Source organism: Pteronotus mesoamericanus, unplaced genomic scaffold (genome assembly GCF_021234165.1).
Source record: "Pteronotus mesoamericanus isolate MK-2021 breed Mesoamerican mustached bat unplaced genomic scaffold, CSHL_Meso_final contig_52, whole genome shotgun sequence".
NCBI lineage: Eukaryota > Metazoa > Chordata > Mammalia > Chiroptera > Mormoopidae > Pteronotus > Pteronotus mesoamericanus.
The window spans coordinates 6,938,132-6,958,909 of NW_026555189.1; the positions used below are offsets into that span (position 1 = coordinate 6,938,132).

The 20,778-nt window shown below is 37.0% G+C and overlaps 1 pseudogene; it reads right to left on the minus strand.

Annotated features, from left to right (window-relative positions):
• Window positions 1–9,519: 9,519 nt before the first annotated feature.
• Window positions 9,520–10,536, minus strand: LOC129075050 (glyceraldehyde-3-phosphate dehydrogenase-like; annotated as a pseudogene).
• Between the last annotated feature and the right edge of the window lie 10,242 nt (window positions 10,537–20,778).

Genomic DNA, 20,778 nt, shown 5'->3' on the forward strand with positions numbered 1-20,778 from the left:
GATACTGAAATCTGCAAACACTTTAAAATAATTGTTCTAAATATGTTAGGTAATTGAAAGAAAAAGAAATTGAATGGGTGAGGAGACAATGGGTTTTATGAGGGATCTGTAAACTTAAAAATAACTAGAATTCAAATTATCAAACTGGGGGAAAAAACTTTTAAATAATCGAATTCTGCTGGTGGCTGCAGTCCCTTCCTGTCGCGCCTCTTCCCAGGGGCCTCTCCACGGTGCTGCTTGGGCTCCCTCACAGGATGGAATCTGGGCTCCAACGGTATGATTCCCAAGACACAGGAAGTAGAAGCTGCCAGTTTCTCATGTCAAAGCAGCCACAGAACCCAGATTCAAGGATGGAGACAGAGACCTCAATTCTCAGTGGTACGAGTGTCACAGAATTTGGGGACCGTTATTAAACTCACCACAGGAAGAGACTGGATAAACAAACATGGTATATCGACACAATGTATTTTTACTTAGCAATAACAAGAATGGGCTAATAATATACACAACATGGATGAATTTCAGAAACAGTAGGTTTAGTGAAAGAAGCCAGACTTCTAGGAGAAAATGCTAAATCACTCCATTTATATGAAATTCGAGAACAATCATAACTAATTTTTAACAGTAAAAATCGGAAGAGGGGCTGCGTCTGAGGGAGCATTGGGCTGAAATGGGGCACACAGAATGTTTAGAAAAGATGACATATTCTGTATCTTCTTTATATGTGTACGAAAGCTCACAGTACTGTACACTTGAGATCTTTGCATTTTACTGTATATAAATTAGAGCAAAATGGAATTGATCAAAACACCAACAAAAAATCATTGAAACACAAGCACCTGTGTGGTTCTGAATTAGATACTGATTTGGACAAACCAGCTGCAAAAACATAACTGAGACACTTGGAAATAATGTATTGTGTTTCAGGTATTAAGTGAGATAAAATTTATTAATCTGTAAAGACTAAAATATTCAACCAGAAAAAGCAGTCATGAAACAATGTGTACAGTATGATCTTGTATTTGTTAAAAATATATCATAGAGGATTTTTAGGGCAATGAAAATACTCTGTATGATACTATCATGGTGGATGCATGTCATTATACATTTGTCCAAATACATACAATGTGCAACACCAAGAACGAACGGTAATGCAAACTATGGACTTTGAATTATAATGATGTGTCAGTGAAGGTTTATCAATTATAACGAATGTATACACTCTGGTGTGTGGGGGATGTAGATAGTGGGGGAGGTTATGCACGTGCTGGGAGAGTAGGTTTAAAGGAAATCTCTGTATGTTCCTCCTAAGTTTTCTGTGAACCTAAAACTGCTCCCAAAAGAAATAGTATATACGAGTATTATTGCTCACATATATTCACAGAAAAACTGTAAATGGATCCCCTCTAGGGTATTACTGTGGTAATCTCTGTACCAAGGGGATGTATGGGGCTTTTTTGTTGTTTTTGTAATTTTATTTTTCAATTACAGTTTACATTCAATATTATTTTATATTAGTTTCAAGTATACAGCATAACGATTAGATAATCATATCCTTTACAAACTGTTCCCCACGATAGGAAATGTATGTTTTTATTTTGTATTTTTGCTTGTATGGCATTTTCTGATATTGTACAATGTACAAGTGTTGCTTTTATAATAATAAAACTTTATATGAATAACTTGCATTTTGTGAAAACAGTGCTGAAAATCTTTTCTAAAAATCTGTCCCCAAAATATGCCATTTTTATTGGATAAGGTATAACAACAGGTAAGTTTTATTAAACACTTAACGTATATTTGATCCTTATTTTTAATCCCTGCAACAATCTTATAAGAAAGATGCTATCAGTATGCCCACTGCAAATGAGGAGCCTGAGACAACATAGTCGTACTAACAAAAGTCAGAGTTCTGCTCTGGCCGCTGTGACTCAGTTGGTTGGAGCTTCATCCCATACACTAAAATGCTGGGGATTTCATTCCGAGTTAGGGCACATACCGAGGTCGTAGGTTCGATCCCAGGTTGGGGCACATATGGGAGGCACCCAGCCAATCAATGTTTCTCTCTCACATCGATCTTTCTCTCTTTCTCTCTCTTCCTTCCTCTCTAACTAAAATCAATAAAAATATTTGTTTTTAATTTTTCTAAAAAGTCAGAGTCCCCACTTGTCATCACTCCTGACTATGGAATCATTCATGGTGTTAATGCTACAGTCGCAACATCTCCTTCATTCTTAAAGCACTATTTTGAAATTGCAGAGGTTCAGATGGTGAAACTGAGAAGACGAAGACATGAAGTAACTTGCCCAAGGTCACAGCCAGCCAGTGGCATAGCCAGTAATATGAAAGCAGGTGTGTCTGCTATTAACCAGCAAATGCCACACTGAATCCCCGGTTTTATCCACAGGATGCAGTATTTTCACATGAAGCCCTAGCAGAGACTGTAACTCCACGCCTCCTCTGTACAACTTATAAAATGTCCAGATAAGAGAAGTGATATTTGTGAAGGGTTATTTGAAGGAAATGAATCCATCCACTTCTTTATAATCTAGAACTAAAGCCTGGTCATCAGAACATTTCATGTTCAGAACACTATCTTGGCCAGCTGCAAAACTGCTTTCCCTGAGTTCAATGCTCTGTCTTCTGTGTTTATTGAGGGTTAAGTCAAGAAAACATTCCATAAATCCCACAAAAATGTTTGCAATAGAGAAGTCATAAGTGAACATTTTTACCTTGCCTCTCACTGTCTTATTGATAAGATGAAACTCCCAGTGAGAACCATCTTTTAAAATTAGGTACTGAGTGAAACTTTACATTCTTTGAGATATTGCCTTAGCATTTATTTTATTCTTTTTTTCTTTTATTTTAAAAACAAGTAAGTAGTGCTTACTTAGTGCCAACCACTTCTAAATACTTGACTAATACTGGCACAATTGACTTAATCCTCATAACATACTTATAAGGGGGGACCCGAAAAAGCCAGAATTATCTTCTGGAAGGTGGGCCCCTTATAGTACAGGCTTCCCCTGATACATGAGTGTTCTAGGAACCCATCTGTATCAGTGTACCAGCTGGCATTGTTGTGAGAGGCTGTGTTCAGCTTCAGTGAATTTTTTTTCTAAAGATTTTGTTTATTTATTTTTAGAGAGGGGAAGGGAAGGAAAAATGGAGGGAAACATCAGTGTGAGGTTATCTCTTGTGCATCCCCTACTGGGGATCTGGCCTGCAACCCAGGCATGTGCCCTGATTGGGAATTGAACTAGTTATCCTTTGGTTCGCAGGCCGGCACTCAATCTGCTGACCTACAAGAGCCAGGTGAATTCTTTTTAAGACTTTCAATGCATTTGCCCATTTCATGGTGGGTGGTTTACAAGCACACCTGCCCATACCGCACTGAACGGTCAGCAGTTTTTGACCAAATATGGCATGATCCCCTTGCCCCAACTTCCCTATTCACCTGATCTCAGCCCGAGCAAATTTTTTTTTTTGTTTCTGTGCATGAAAAAAGTCCTCAAAGGGAAACATTTTGTCTATGTGGGTGAGGTGAAACCAAAAAACAGCAGAAGCACTAAAAGGCATCAAAATCGATGAGTTCAAAAAATTGTTTTGACCAGTGGAAAAACATCTCGACAGGAGTATTGCATCATATGAAGAGTACTTTGAAGGTGACTGAAATTTAAACGTGTAAGAATACACAATATTTTATAAATAAATTCCAGGGGGGGTTTTTGGTTCCCCCCTTGTATTATAAAGAAATTACGTCTATCATTCCCAGTTAACTTATGAGGAAACTGAGACATGAAGTAATTACTTAATTTGCCCAAGATTATACAGTTAATATGGATTTTTTGTTTTTGTTTTTTTATTTACAATAGTCTCCTTGCAAACAAATGAACTTTCTTACTGGATTTGCTAGGAGGTTCAGAGGCAGAACTTTTGCCCAACTCTAGCAGCTCTGTAAGATAACTATCACTTGTAAATATGCATTTTGTTTTCCTTTGCAGTTCTGATATCACATTATATTTTGCATTTCCTTTACTCCTGGATGAATAGATATAGGAGTAAAAAGAAGGATGGAGCCAATGACTAAGCTCTAGGTAAAACTACATTCAGGTACATAATTCCTATATGCGAAGACAAATATTTTGCAACATTAAATCAAGGAAAACAAATGACTTCTGTGTTCGATTGAAGGTTTAAAATAAGTTCAAATTAAATTTTGAAACAAAGATGTGAATGAAATTAATTTAAATAGGAGACTAAATATGTTTAGTCAAAAAGAAAAAGGAGAGTCATTTTTTTAATCTGCTGAGCAAATTCAATGGGTCTAGAAGAAAAGCAAAAGTATGTACAGGAGTTTGTCATTAAATGGCCCAGAATTTATCTTTCTCAAGTAATTTTTTCTCCTATAGAGTCCAGAAAAGCAATAAATTGAACGAGATACAGGAAAGCATTCAAGAGCCCAAGTACATTAACCACTTGCTAGAACACAGTTATACTAAGAAATACCTGATTTGTTTGTTTTTCACATTTGCAGTCTTACGCTTTGTGGTTTATTAAAGTTTTTTAATTATTATTGAATTTATTGGGGTGACGTTGGTTAAAAAAATTATATAGGTTTCAGGTGTACCTGTTCTTGTCTTTTGTTGCAGCAGTTACAGATTTTCATTTGTAATCATTCACAATTTCATTTTAGCACTGAGGTGAGAGTTTAGCTCTGCAGCTGAATCGAAGCTACTTCACACAGTGAAGTATTTTTTCAATTTTGTCTCTATGATATTCCTTTGTCAGAAAAGTGATGAGAAGAACTGTTCCCATGGGCAGTGGATGGCTTCTGTGAAAATAAAAACCAATTTATTCGGATGCTATTTCTTTATAAAGATGCTTATTCACTTATATTCTTCTAGAAATCATGCTAAAGATGCTGCCAACATTATCATATCAACACAAGAGTTGAGAAGCCAGTTGAATGTTTCCCTAGGAAAGGATCACGGTTACAGGGCGATGTCCCACCTATGTGTGGGAAGCAGGTAGGACTCTCATTCTGGGTATACCTCTGTCTTTTTGTTATCTTGGACTACCATAATAAATACCACAGACAGGGGGTGGCATAAGAAAACAGAAACTTATTTTCTCACAGTTCTGGAGACTGGAGGTCTAAGATCTAGATATTGGCAGGTTGGTTCCTTCTGAGAGCTCTCTCCTTGGCTTCTGTTTCTTCTCCTGTGTCTTCATATGGCCTTCCCTCTGTGGATGCCTGTTTCCTAATTTCCTCTTCTCATAAGAACACCAGTTATTTATATCAGATTAAGACCCATCCTAATGACCTCATTTGGCTTAATTATCTCTTTAAAGACCATATCTCCAAATCCTGTCACATTCTGAGGCCCTGGGAGTTAAGACTGCAATTCCATATATGAATGAAAGGGTACATAATTCAGCTCATAACACTATATCTGGACACTCACGCCTCCTCTCATCTCTCTACTGCTCATGTTCTGAGCAGACTGGGTATTTGGGGGCAGAGACATCAATCGCAGCTGCCCCATTTCTTAGAAGCCACATCAGTGACTTTAAAAGTTGATGCTTTACTACCAAAATCCATTTGAGCAGACTTAAGGAGAGAAGGACTTCCACTACAAAATAAATTAGGATCTCAGTTTTTTTAAACTCTTGTGTGACATAAATGTGAATTGTGAAAGTACGATGAACTAGAATTAGAAAAATAGGAATAAAGGTGACATTTTTAATTTCTGAGGCTCCAGCAAGGCACTTAGAGAGAGCTCAAAGAATAACAGCTAAGAGATGAAAAAGGGAGCCACTGCACCCGAAAAAACACTTAAAATACAGTGACAATAACAATATATCACAAAACTTGCCATGACAACACTTTCATCAAATCAAGGAATCAAAATAAAATTGGAAAGGGCAGATTATACATAAATCAATGCAGCCTTCCTAATAGTCAAAGAAGATGCTGCTGATGGTGTTTATAAATAAAACAAGAGGAGGCTCATTAACCTCCCTATACTCACTCTGCACTCTGAACATTCCAGGGTTTCTAACTGTTTGCACAGTCAGATCCAAAGGAGTTCAGACTCATGAAATATGAGCCATTGTTGCATTTCATTAAATCCAGGTCTTTCTGGGGATATACATAGCATGATAGAGCCAAAGAAGACATTACATTTATGAAATTGAGTATCCTTCAGGTGGTCCATGCAATGTAAATAGATTTCTCAGAATGGGGTTTGTAATCCAAAAGTTTGGGGAATGCAAATTGCATTGTCTTTTGTTTGTTGTTATTATTGTTATTGTTGTCGTTCGGCCCCAACACACTGTCCAGAGCCCCATGGTTGCTAAAATAGTTGTAGTTTAAATACACTAAGGGACTTTGCAGCTTTTTACAGCTTCTTTGGCCCCAGATGCATGGTTGCAAAGACGGCTTTTAAATGCCTTACATTTGCAAAATAGCCATGGAGATGTGGATCGCATCGTGGGGAGTGCAGTCAATAATGTCAAGATGACTGGATATGGGGCCAGGTGGGTGCTTGGGACAGCGAGGGGACCACTGTAGAGTACATGGTTTTCTATGTATCTAAAACAGGTGCATAATAGTACTGAATATAAACTGTGGTGGAAAATTTTTTTTAAAAGGTACACCTTGAGAAACAATTGTAGTCCAGTTGCCTCATTTTATAGATTAAGTAGCAGAGTCACATGCTGAGGCCATTTTCCCAGAGGTAGCACCAAGACCAGGACACAGATATCCTGATTCCCAGTGTCCTTTCCTCTACACCGTTGAACTTATTCCTAACGAACACTGGTCTCTGGACTCGGGCAGAGGGCCAGGACAGATATCCATTCAGGAAATATGACTTAGATTTGGAATGTAACTTTTGACATGAATGATGCAGTTAATCTGCATAAAATTTGCACCAAATACTATGCAAAGATTTGACTTAGGCTTGTAATTGAGGTATTTAAGTAAATCAAAGAAGTCTTATAAACTGAACAAGTTTAAATTCACACACTGAGAAAAACACTTCCACAAATTAACACAGTCCAGTTCCTACATATTATCATAGACAGATGTTCACAGAACTCTAAGAAAGAACATGGACAAAGTAAACAAAAAATTCTCAGCCAGAATAATGAATATAAACTGTAATTGAAAAAAAGCTTAAAAAATTTTTAATTTGATTTCACATTTTAGAATTATCGTGCATGTGTGTGTATGTGTGTCTTACTGCCTGATCTAACATCCATCCAGATTTTACTTAATGAAATCCTTCCAGGGCATGTATATAAGAGTCTATCAACATTAAAGTAACCATTATTTATCCATGAAACCAAGATGAACATGATTCTTAACTTTTCTAAAACAACTAAATGTTGTACGCTCCAGAAAACAGAAACCTCTGCAGACTAGCGTCATCTAAAACAAATCTTAAAAGATGAGGATAGGGCAGCCGGGGGTAATGATCCATGCAGAACTCGCTTTGATAGGCACCCAGTTTGAAAAGAGCATTGTCAAGCTGACAGAAGCATTTGTCTCAGTAAGTATTCTTCTTCATTCCTAAACCATTCAACCATGAGCAGGTGAGCAGAGACAGCGGTCTAAAACTCTCTAATGAATACTTGTAACACACAAGCCAAAAAATTCTTGATCCATCAGCCCTTCGTGAAAAATAACAAGAGTTAGAAATGGGGTTAAAAATGAGGGAGAGGCTTCTACCTCCAACTAAGATGGGTCAGCCTGCAGCAAAATGAGCCTCTCACCAAGAATATCTTTAAAAGATGAATAAAATACAGAAAGCATCAGGTTGAAGATATCAGAGAGCTACAAGGCAGCCAGGACTTAAGAAACCAAGTTGCTAGAGAAATATGAAACCCCAAAAAAGTAAACTCAACATTCTGGGCCCCTTCCCTTATTATTTAATGAGGCCAACCCAAATTTTTTATTAAAATATGAAAAGAATGTTGCATAAAAGTGAATTACAAACTAATTTCTATAATGAATATAGTAGTAAAATTGTTTTTAGTGGAATACATAAATATGTAAAAAGACAACATATCACAATCATTTGAATTTATTCCAGGAATACAAAATTGTTCCCACATTAGAAAAACCAAACAGAAAAAAAAAAGAAAAACAAAACAATTTACCATATCAGAAGGAAATAAGGATCTTCTCAATAGGTACCAGAAAAGCACTTGAAGAAATCATTATAAAAACTTAATCCCTAGAAATAGAAGAATATGACATTAATTTGAACTCGATGGTCTACAAAATACCTACAGCAATCATCATACTTAAAAGTAAATTATTGAACTGTTACCTACTAAGATCAAAAACATGGCAAAGCACCCTCCAGCATCACTTCTATTCAACATGGTAGTTTAGATCCCTGGCTTTGAACTACCAAAGCACAAGGAATGGAAAGTAAGTATACCTGTGATTAGTCACAGACAACACAGTTGTTTATGTGGCATATCCAAAAATATTACATAGGAAAACTATTAAAATAAGTCTAGCAAAATTGCTCAATAAAGTCAGGATGAAAAACTTTCAATGTTATTTACCAGAAAGAAATAGAAAATTAGTTTTTAAAATGGTAGTTATAAAAGCACAAATAATACTTAGGGATTACCTTAACAGAATATGTGCACTACTTCACAGAAAACTAAGACATTATTGAGAGAAAAAAAAATATCTAAACCAGCAGAGGACAGTATCTATCAATGTCAAGATAAAATATAGACATAATAATTCCTCCTAAATTAATATATGCACAAATATCTAAGATAATTTTGAAAATAAACAAAATTGGAGGATATACATTACCAGGTATTAAGACATTATAATTAAGACAGTAATTAAGACCAAGAAGAGCAAAATATTCGTTAAATAGAATAGAGTTGAAAAGCACAGCTACACAAACATGGACATGTAGATTTAACAAACATGACATTCAGTGAAGTACAAGAAAGAATGGCCCTTTCAAAAGAAGATGCTCTATCCTTGGATTTCAACATGGAAGAAGTATTCTCAACCCTTCCTCATATAAAACACAAAAGTATTCTAGAGGTATTTTTTTAATTTTTCAATTACAGCTTACATTTAATATTATTTTGTATTAGTTTCAGGTGTACAGCTTAGAGGTTAAACAATAATATACTTTACAAAGTGTTTCCCACAATATTTCCAGTACCCACCTGGCACTATACATAGTTATCACAGTATTATTGACTACATTTCTTATGCTGCACTTTACATCCTTGTAACTATTTTGTAGCTACCAATTTGTACTTCTTTTTCTTTTTTCTTTTTTTTTCTTTTGGTCTGGATACAGTGAACTTTATTGACAGTGCATGACAAGGTAGGGCACCCTAAGCCCCCTCCCCTTCTTCACAGGGTCCGGGGTGGAAACCCCAGGAGATTCTCAGTGTGTTGGGGGATTGATTTGGGACAAGGGCTTCCCAGCAGCTGAAGGCCTTTCTTCCTCTCACTGGGGCTGGTGGTCTGGGGGCTCTTACTCCTGGGAGGCCAGGTGGACTATAATATCCACCACCCTGTTGCTGTAGCCAAATTCATTGTCATACCAGGAAATAAGTTTGACAGAGTGGTCAATGAGGGCAATGCCTGCCCCAGCATCGAAGGTGGAGGAATGAGTGTCACTGTTAAAGACATAGGAAACGACCTGATCCTCAGTGTAGCCCAGGATACCCTTGAGGTGGCCCTCTGATGCCTGCTTCACTGCCTTCTTGGTGTCATCGTATTTGGCAGCTTTCTCCAGGTGGTAGGTCAGATCTACAACCAACACATTGGGGGTAGGGACACAGAAGGCCATGCCAGTGAGCTTCCCATTCAGCTCAGGGATGACCTTGCCCACAGCCTTGGCAGCACCAGTAGAAGCAGGCGTGAAGTCCTAGGCAGCCCCTCGGCCATCACGCCACAGCTGCTCAGAAGGGTCATCCATAGTCTTCTGGGTGGCAATGATGGCATGGAGTGTGGTCATGAGTCCCTCCACAATGCTGAAGTTGTCATGGATGGCCTTGGCCAGGAAGGTCAAGCAGTTGGTAGTGCAGGAGGCATTGCTGACTTTCTGCATGGAATTGTCATATTTGTCATGCTCCACACCTATCACAAACATGGGGGCATCTGCAGAAGGGGCAGAGACAATGACCCTATAGGCTCCACCCTTCAAGTGAGCCCCAGCCTTCCAAGGTAGTGAAGATACCAGTGGGCTCCATAGCATATTCAGCACCAGCATCACCCCGTTTGATGTTGGCTAGATCTTGCTCCTAGAAGATGAAGATGGACTTCCCATTGAGGACAAGCTTCCCATTCTCAACCTTAATTGTGCCTTTGAACTTGCCATGAGTAGAATCATACTGGAACATGTAAACCACGTAGCTGAAGTCAATGAAGGGGTCATTGATAACAACAATATCCACTTTGCCATGGTTGAAAGCAGCCTTGGTGTTCAGGCACCCAATGTGGCCAAATCTGTTCAATCTGACCTCCACCATTGTGTCTCAGGGTTGCTGCTGGCACTGTGCAGAAAGATGTGGCTGTCTGTCAAACAGGATCTGTACTTCTTAATCCCTTCACCTTTTTCATCTACCCCCCAAACCTTCTTCCCCTCTGGCAACCATCAATCAGTTCTCTGTTTCTATGAGCCTGTTTCTATTTTGTTCATTCATTTATTTTGCTTTTTTATATAAGCAAAATCATATGGTATTTGTCTTTCTGTCTGACTTATTCAATTAGCATAATACCCTATACGTCCATCCATGCTGTTGCAAATGAGCATTCTAGAGGTTTTAAAGATCTAAATAGTAAAGGTAAAATAATAAAACTTTTACAATACAACATAGGAGGAAATATTAACGAGCTTGAGGCAACAAAGGGAATGAGAGAAGATATTCCCCAAAATATAATAAATGCCACAGATGGCTCTTAGCTAGAGTGTTTATATGTGAGTGTGTGTATACAAGCTATATAAAAAGACAAGGTAATGCAATAAAAAAAATAAAAATACACTTTACCAAGAATAAGGATATACAAATGGCAAGTAAACAAATGAACAGGTTAAAACCTCATCAGTCATCAAGAACATACAATTGAAAATTAAAACCACAATGATACATCACTGTACACAGGCTGGGATATCTAAAAATAAGCAATGTAAAAAAATATTGATGTTCCTGAAGTGCAGGTGAGGATGTTAACAATTGGAAATATCACGCACTGCTGGAGGGAGTGTTAATTGGCACCACCACTCTGGAAAACTCTCTGATACTATTAATAAATTAAAACAATTTTGTGTGTGTTGTAGGACTGCACAAATGAGTAAATACATAGACATTACTGTGAGTCATGTTTCCCACTACAGAAGAAGTGAAAAATAAAAAAATTAACAAGGGAAGTTGAAGAATAATCCTAAGTGATTGGACTGTAATTAAAAGTAAGAGAAAAATATGATTTTTAGAAGTTTCTGCTAAAAGTACCATAGCCAATGATACCCCAGGTCTCGGTTTCTAACTGCCATCCCTCTTGAAGGAAACAAGGCTCCTTGGAAAAAGCGTGGGACGGCTAGCGGATGAGCCTGGAGCACCTGCATTACCAGGTAAGAATCATGAGTGGTTGTTAAATTTAAATTGGGAAAAGGTTTGAAGAAAAGGAGGGTATTTATATATGTTTCAATTATTTTCCCATACCTTTTAGCTAATTATAAAATAAAATAAATTTATAATAAAGAAAGTAGCTAACAACTTAGCATAGTCAAATTATTCAACAAATAAAGCAAAACATCAACAAAAAGAGGTATATGTGCTTCCAGACATAATTGTTTGAGGACAAAATCATATGTAATATTCAGACCCCAAATACATAACACCAGTTCTTTCAAAAGGAAACACCAAGGAACCCAGACTGAGGAATATTCTACAAAACATCTGGTCTGTATTTCTCATGTAAGACCAAGGAAGGCTGATTAAAGGACACTACTAAAGTGACATGACAATTAAATACAGCACCTGATCATAAACTATCCTTTACTGTAAAAATATAGTTAAGAAGGATATTATTGGAACAATTGATATACTTGGAATATGGCCTATAGAATAGGCAACAATGTCATTTGATGTTAAAATCCCTGAATTTAAATAACTCTACTATGGTTATGCAATCAAAAATATGTACAGAGGTGGTAAGGGCCGTAAACAGCCTGGCGCATGCAATCTACTTTTAAATGATTCAAAAATATAAAGTTCACAAGGTCTTGCTATATGGACAGATAAATGATAGGTAAATAAGTGATTGGTTCATAGAGAAATAGATAATAAACAGAGAGAGAACATAAATAATAAATTTCTTTCATTTCAGTTACTCTTTTTTCTGACCTAATTTACTTCTTCCTTTAATTTTTATCATCTTGTTTGTTTTTCTGACTTTCTTTAATGTCTCTTATTAAATTTTTATTCAAATATATTCTCCCTTGGGACCATTTTAATTTATTAGCCATTCCTGACATAGTCCAATCTTTTATTTCAGTCTCTTTCCTAAATTCAGCCAACTCTAGTGACACTTCTTTTTTTGTTTGTTCTTTTATTTTGGTCATTTTTGTTCTTAGCTTTTCAATATCTGATTTTAGGTGTTTTCTTTTTAAAGTATTCATATTTGGGAGGGATTTGTGGTATAGTTTTATTCTGCATCAGGAGTGATTTTTGCTAAAATCTTTATCAAGTGAAATGTGTTGATTCTCAATCTTTATTGTCTTCTCATATTAGTTTTGAACAGAGTTGGTCTCATGTTCACTTTCACTAGGTATTTCACGTGGAGAGTTCCTACAGGAGTCCCTCTGCTGTTAGTGTAACCTGTTACACTTTCCTCATAAATTAATACATTTTGGGGAGTCATGACTGATGCAAAGGTTGGAATATCTTTTGAGCTCCTGTAAATTTCCCCACTTAACTGTATGTCCCACCTATTTGCAGTATGGTATAAGGAAGTCAAAGATACTATTCTTAACTATAGCAATTTTTAAAATATATATTTAAGAATTAACATAAAAAGAATGAAAAATAAAATATATCCCTTAAAATGCTGAAAATATAAAAGGCAAGATATTTCACATAGCACTTGCACCAGGTATTTACTCCTTTATTTTTGTTGGATCACAGTCTCAAGTTCCTGAGAATAAGCACAAGGTACATCCATTTCTCTAAGTAATTATATGTTTTAGTATTGTCCATATGCTGTAAGACATAGAGTTCATTAGAGTATAGAATTGAAGGTTGAACACCATTCCTTCAGAATATCATAGCATTAATTTATTGTTCTATAATACCTTGTTTTGTAGTTGAAATTTGTGATTCCCTTCCCTCCTGTCGGTGACCATTTTTTTTATCCCTAGAAGCTTTTATAGGCTTCTATTTAATCAATGAAATGCTTAAGTCAGGTTTTTTCTATTAATTTTAATGGAAAACTGCATATACACAATCTGAAGACGTAGGTCCTTTTGCTCTTAGTGAGGACTTCGTTTTCTTGCTTTGATAATTTCTCCTTTACCTCTTTCCACTTCCTAGAACATCAATTACTTGTACATAGAACTCTTAAGATAAATCTATATAATGATATTTTAAGAGAAAAGAAGGTTAGCATTATTCTCACAAAATATTTTAAAGTATGTTTAATTTATGGTAGACTCAATAGGATAAAAATAATTATAAAAGTAGTAGAGATTAAGTTTTATTTGAAAGGACTTCAAAGAGTGAAAGGTATTAACATGTCAGACCTAAAAAAATATAGTAAAGTTAGATACCTGGCTGAAGGGAAGTAGGTATTGAGAATAGTCACCTCTCTGATAAGGTAAAATTTGTTTAACTTTTCCAGTTTTTACATTAAATAAAGTCCCCTGTTAGACTAATTTTTTAAAAAATATATATATACACAGAATGAGCAAATGCATTTCAAACATTGACGGGAAAATATTAGCAAAATGGACTAGCAAAAGATATTGTAAAAACCCTAAGTCTCTGAGGTACCCAAATGTGGAATGCCATAGAGGCCACTTTTAACTCCATTCTCTCCTCTCCTTCAACATATGTTTAACAATAACAGGGGGCTTGTAACATTAATCAGTTAACATGATTCATAACCTATCATAAGTCGCATTTTCACTGCATAATCACTTGGACAAATCAAATGTCTTTTATTAGTTGGGCTCCCATTTACATAATTTTTCCTTCCATGGGTTGTTGGCCATGTGAACAATTATCACAAGAATAAAAGAATATGTATTCTCTTATCAGAAATCAAAGAATGCTTAAATTTCAAACATCTTTTATATACATGAAGAAGTCAATGCCATAAATTATTTTCATGTGGCTTTTCATCTCATTGCAAATAAAATCAAAGTCCTTACAATGGCCTACAAGGTCCTACATGATCTGGCCCCTCCCTCTGTCTCATTTCTAATTATGACTACCTCATTCGTGCAATCTGATGTACTCATGCTGACCTTGTTGTTTCTAGAATATTCCAGGTGCACTTAAGATATTGCACTTGCTCTTTCTTATGGGATCTTCACCCAGATACCTTTATAGTGTTCTCCCTCTCTTCTATCAAGGCTTTACTCAAATGTCAGCTTCTCATTGAAACCTTTCTTCCCTGCCCTTTCTGTATTTTCAGGCTTGTATGCACATACCCTTCCTTGCCTTATTTTTCTCCTTTGCCCTTATCATCATTTAATGCACTATATTATAATCTTCCTATCACTCTTGGTTACTGATAGAATATAAGCTCCAGGAAGGCAATACTTTTAGCCAGTGTTGTTCACGCAGATCCCAGAACAGTCCTCAACATATAATTGCTAAATGAGTGAAAGAACTTACAAGTAAAAGAAGAACTGGATGAATGACAGTTAGTGGGCAGGGCTGGAGAGTTAGAGGACTGATGATGCAGGGCTTATAGGTCAGGTTATGGGATTTAGGTCTCCTTCTAAATGCAATGGCAAGTCATCAAAAGTTTTAAGTAGGAAATGATATGATCAATTTATATTGTAAATTTATAATTATGATGAGAGTAATAAACAGGGGAAGCAGAGAGAAGGCAATAACCCAAAGTTGGTGGCTCCAGTCGGATGATGGCTGCGGAACTAGAATGAAATGGGATATTGTCACACTTGTGTGGTATCTTGGATGCCAGCAGGAGGGATTGCTTTAAGGAAAAAGAAATTGAGCCAGATGTTCCCTTAAGATAGAGGGGGGTGTAGACTGAAGAAGGCTCATTGCATTTAATGACACAGAAGTCCCTGCTAACATTAGCAGAGAGGGAGAAACATTAAGGCTACTCACAGAAGACAGGGTCTCAGGAAACCAGTCAGAGAATACGTGGGAAATCAGTAGTGTGGACAACTTGGCTTTGAGAAGAGATGGTAATGGTTTTTAAATCAAGGGTATATTGCTCTCACAACAGAGGTTGGGAGAAAGAGGCTGGCATATCAAACCCTGTTCCCTTCTTACACCGACTTATGAACAGCCCTCAGTCCAATTCCACTCTTCCCGGCAAAATGCCCTTGAAAAACAGGAAGTAGGTTAGCCTTCCCTAAGTAACAATTCTACTGTTTAACCCTAGCATTCCAAACTAATGCCCTTAAATCCTAGGTAAATCCTCCACACTGCAGGCTATTTTAGGACCATAATCTCTTCTCACTGCAGGATCAAACCAACTATCCAAATACAGTCAAGTGTTGCCTTACATTTTTAGTATAACACATTGAACGTAAAAGTTGAAATAAGAGTCTGAAAGGGTAATTGTATGTAATTATATATTTTATCACTAATTTCAAAAGCCCACATAAGCCATAATTTGCTGTCTTTGCAAGCGTTATCTTGTATTGCTTATAATCCGTTAATTATTATGTTGCTCAAATACTCTTCTTGTAAATTTTCTGGATCTGCCTATTTACCTCATTTGAAAGTTAATATCATGTACATTTCCTTATAACCTTCAATCATCTCCTTGAGTTTTGATGTTACTAAAATTATAGTTTTTTGGAAAATGAAAGAAAACCCGTAATAAGCAATGATAGATATACTCTGAGATCACCTATCAGTATACTCTCATATTTTACTTTCCCCACCCATATTTTATACTGTATTTGTCATGTCTCAATTTTGCTATCTTAGGAGGCTCAACATAAATTAATTCACTTCCTAATTAGAGTGCTCCATCATATAAAAGGAAGATATTTTCAATACCCACAATACTTAAAATTGTTTGAATCAAATACAATTAGCATGCATGTCATTTATCTTATTTATTCCTATGCCTGGCGCATATTAGATACTTAATAAATGTGTATTAAATGAATAAAGGAGTGAATGAAAACATTTCACAAACTTTTGGCAGAATGGTTTAAGTATTCTGATATTAAAGGGGTAAGGAAATTACTCTGTGCATTTTGAGGTAATTTTTTTAAAGATTATATTTATTTTTAGAGATGGATGGAGTAAGGAAGGGAGAAAGAGAGGGAGAGAAAATTGATGTGTGAGAGAGAAACATCAACCAGCTGCCTCATGCCCACGTTCAGGGACATGGCCCACAACCAAGACCTGTGCTCCGACAGGGAGTCGAACCAGCAACACTTCAGTTTGCAGGACAACACCCAACCCAACAAGCCAAACTGGTCAGGGCTGTAATTTGTTTTAAGTCAGTACTATCCTATAGAAACTTCTTAAGAGGATGGAAATGTTCTACATCATGCTGCTCAATGTGGTATCGGTTAACCACGTTCAGCTTCTGAGCACTTGAAATGTGACTAGTGTACCAGAGGAACTGAACTTTGAATTATATTTAATTTTAACTAATTTAAATTTAAATAGCCACATGTGCCTATCATGGTGAACAGTGCAGCTTTAAATGAATCAGTACATGTTCAGTCCAGATATAGTATTTTGGTCCTTTTAACAACTAAAAGCATGTTCTTGAGGGACCCATACCAATGCTAAAAATGAACTAATTCAAACACCAGTTTGGGGTATTTAAACCAGTTTTATACAATAGAGTCAAAAACTGAGGCAAGAATAGGGCTGAGTAGGCTGGACAGACACATTCTTTGCCAGTACCCGCCCCCCCACACACACACACGCACTCCTCCACAGTGATAAGACACACACACACACTCCTCCACAGTGATAAGACACACACACACACTCCTCCACAGTGATAAGAATGAGAGCCAAGCTAGAACCTGGGTGTTCTCACTGCTCATCCAGTGCCTGTGTATTATATAAATTCAGATGCTCCTCAACTAACGACGGGGTTATGTTCCATTAAAACCATCAAAGTTTCAAAATACTGTAATTCAAAATGCACTTAATGCACCTAATCGACTGAACACATAGCTTAGCCTAGCCTGCCTTCAACATGCTCAGAACACAATCCCAAAAAACTGGCAGCACAGGTGCACTGTGCGCGCCCAGTGTGGCGGCTGAACCTTGTGACCGCGTGCCCGGTGGGAGCTGCGCTGGCTGCCGCTGCCCAGCAGCACAGAGAGTATCGTGCCGCATATCACTACCTGGAATAAGATCAGAATCCAAAATTCAAAGTCTGATTTCTGTTGAATGTATAGTGCTTTCACACCACTGTAAAGTTAAAAAAGTGTAAATTCAACCATCCTAAATTGGGGACTGTCTGTATAGGCAACTATTTTAACTTGCTACTCAGGAACTTTTAGCAAATGGACCATTATGAATAACTGGTATTTACAAAAGTTGGTTTTTCACTGGCACTTACAACAAACCAATTGCTCAGAGTGACTGGAATCAATATCATTCTCCCCTGGAACTTGGATTAAATAAGATGGTAGAGAAGATGAGAAGGTATAAAACATAGGGGCATGAATTTTGGCTTCAGGATACTAATTAGAGGCAAGGTTTCACAGTGAATTATTTATATCTCTGCCATCTGAGGACTTCCAGGAGACAACCAGGCTAATTCACATACTGTAACTCACCAAACATTCTAAGCTTTTATTTTCTAATAAACTGTGGAAAGTTTTCAATTGGTAATTAGAAAATGATTATACCTTGTCTGTGGAAAGCACACTTCTTTGACTATATTGTGTGTTTATGCAATTGCAGTTCAAATTAACTTGAACAGCCCTGGCTTGCGTGACTCAGTGGATTGAGTGCCATCCTGCAAACCATAAGGTTGCCAATTCAATACCCAGTCAGGGCCCATGCCTGGGTCGCAGGTCAGGTCCCCAGTTGGGGGCGCATGAGAGGCAATCGATCGGTATATCTCTCCAACATCGATGTTTCTCTCCCTTTCTTTCTCCCTCCCTTCCCCTCTCTCTCAAAATAAGTAAATAAAATATTTTTAAAAAATCAGCTTGAACAATGTACAGCGCAGCAATCCTAATTTTGGTGTGATCTGCCAGGTAACTTGGGCAGGGGCCAGTGTAGGGGCACCATACATGGGAGCACATTGTTCCTGGTTTTCAAATGGTTTCTCAATTCCTCTAGAGCTGTTTGCAACACAAAGCCACAAAGCAAGCAGCAGTGAGGGTTTGATCTCATCATTGTCTTAATTTTGTACATAATTCTTTTTTCATTACGACTTAAGATCTTAACTTGGATGCTTGCACAGGCAAAATCCTATCCTGGAGAAAAGAAAAACCAGCAAAGCTTTTTCTGGTCATGCAGTGCTGATATAATAGTAGAAACAGCAGAGATTCTTTTCATGGAAATTTAGTGCTGGTTCTGGTTTGTAATAAAAGCTAAGAATCTTGGCCAAAATATTTTAAGAGGTAAAGTAAAATGTCCTATAGTCTTGAGGGACATAGGGAATAAAGATCCAGCTGGAAGAAAACACAAAGCTGATCTTTCCAGTGAGATCTTTTTTGGCGGGGGGCGGGGGGGGGGGGAGGGATTAGATTCTGAAACTGTTAGAGGTGAGAGGTTAGAGCACTGGGCTGGAAATTCTGAAGGACAAGACAGATAACACATCAGGCTATCAATGGATATTTATCAGTTCCATTGAGCATTCTGATTACTAGAGAAAAAAACATATATCATTATAAGATAATTCTGTTTTTAATTTTTACTGAATTTATTGGGGCAACATCATTTAATAAAAGTATGTAAGTTACAGGTGTAAAATTCTATAATAAATGCATCATCTGTGCATTGTACTGTGTGTTTGCCACACCGGGTTGTCTCCTTCCATCACCGTTTATCCCTATTTACCCTTTTCTATCTAGCCCCACCCCCTTTCCCCTCTGGTAATCACCATACTGTTGTCTGTGTCTGTGAGTTGCTTTTTTTTTCCTAGTCCCTTCACTTTTTTCACCCAGCCCCCAATCCTCCTCTGCTCTGACAGCTGTGAGTCTGTTCTCTGAATCTGTGAGTCTGTTTCTATTTTGTTTGTTAGCTTATTTTACAAGTGCATTAGATTCCACATACAAGTGAAATCATATGGTACCTGTCTTTCTGTCATAGGTATATTTCACTTAGCATAATACTCTCCAGGTCCAGCTATGCTGTAGCAAAAGGTAACATTTCCTTCTTTTTTAGAGCTGAGTAGTATTCCATTCTGTAAATGTATCACAGCTTTCCTACCCACTTATCTACTGATGGTCACTTGGGCATTTCAAAATCTTGGCTATTATAAATAACTCTGCAATAAATATAGGGATGCATATATTCTTTTGAATTAATATTTCAGGATTCTTTGGATATATTCCCAGAAGTGAAATTGCTGGGTCATAAGACAGTTCTATTGAAAAGACAACCCACTAAATGGGAGAACATATTCGCCAATGATACATCTGATAAGGGGTTAATATCACAAAACTATAAAAGACTTAATAACAAAAGAACAAACAGTCCAATTAAAAAATGGGCAAAGGTCCTGAATATATACTTCTCTGAAGAGAACATACAAATGGCCAATAGACCTATAAAAAATGCTCAATGTCACTAATCATCTGAGAAATGCAAATTAAAACCACAATAAGGTATCACCTCATACCTGTCAGAACGGCCATCATTAATAAATTCACAAATGACAAGTGTTGGCATGGATGTGGAGAAAAGGGAATCCCTGTGCACTGTTGGTGGGAATGTAGATTGGTACAGTTACTGTAGGAAACAATATGGAGATACCTCAAAAAAATTAAAAATGAAACTGCCTTATGACAGCGATTTTACTTCTGTCGGAGGGGTTGCAGAGCTGGGTGAAAAAAGGTGAAGGCATTAATAAGAAAAGCCCTCACAGACACAGACAACAGTATGGTGATTACCAGAGGGGGAGGGGGTTAAGGGAATAGGAGAGGGCATAGGAGGATAAATGGTGATGGAATGAGACTTGACTTTGGGTGGTGAACACACAATACAAAATATAGATGATGTATCATAGAATTGTACACCTAAACCCTATGTAGTTTTGTTGATCAATGTCACCTCAATAAATTCAATAAATAAATAAATAATATTTTAGGCCATTAGAATTCGGGGACTGCCCTAGCATTTGATCAGTTCTCAAGGGGTCACCACTAAAAACCTTAAAATATAAATTTTAGGGTAGCATTGGCTTAGAGCATAAGCAGTCAGAAAAATCATATTACAAGCTAGAAAATAGCAAGCCACGTTATGAAGTAGCAAAGTAACAATTAACATGTGGCAATCTCTAATATGACTAGTTCATGTACCTAGTCATATTGTAGTTCTACGGGAAGTAATTGGAAAACAAAATATTAATAA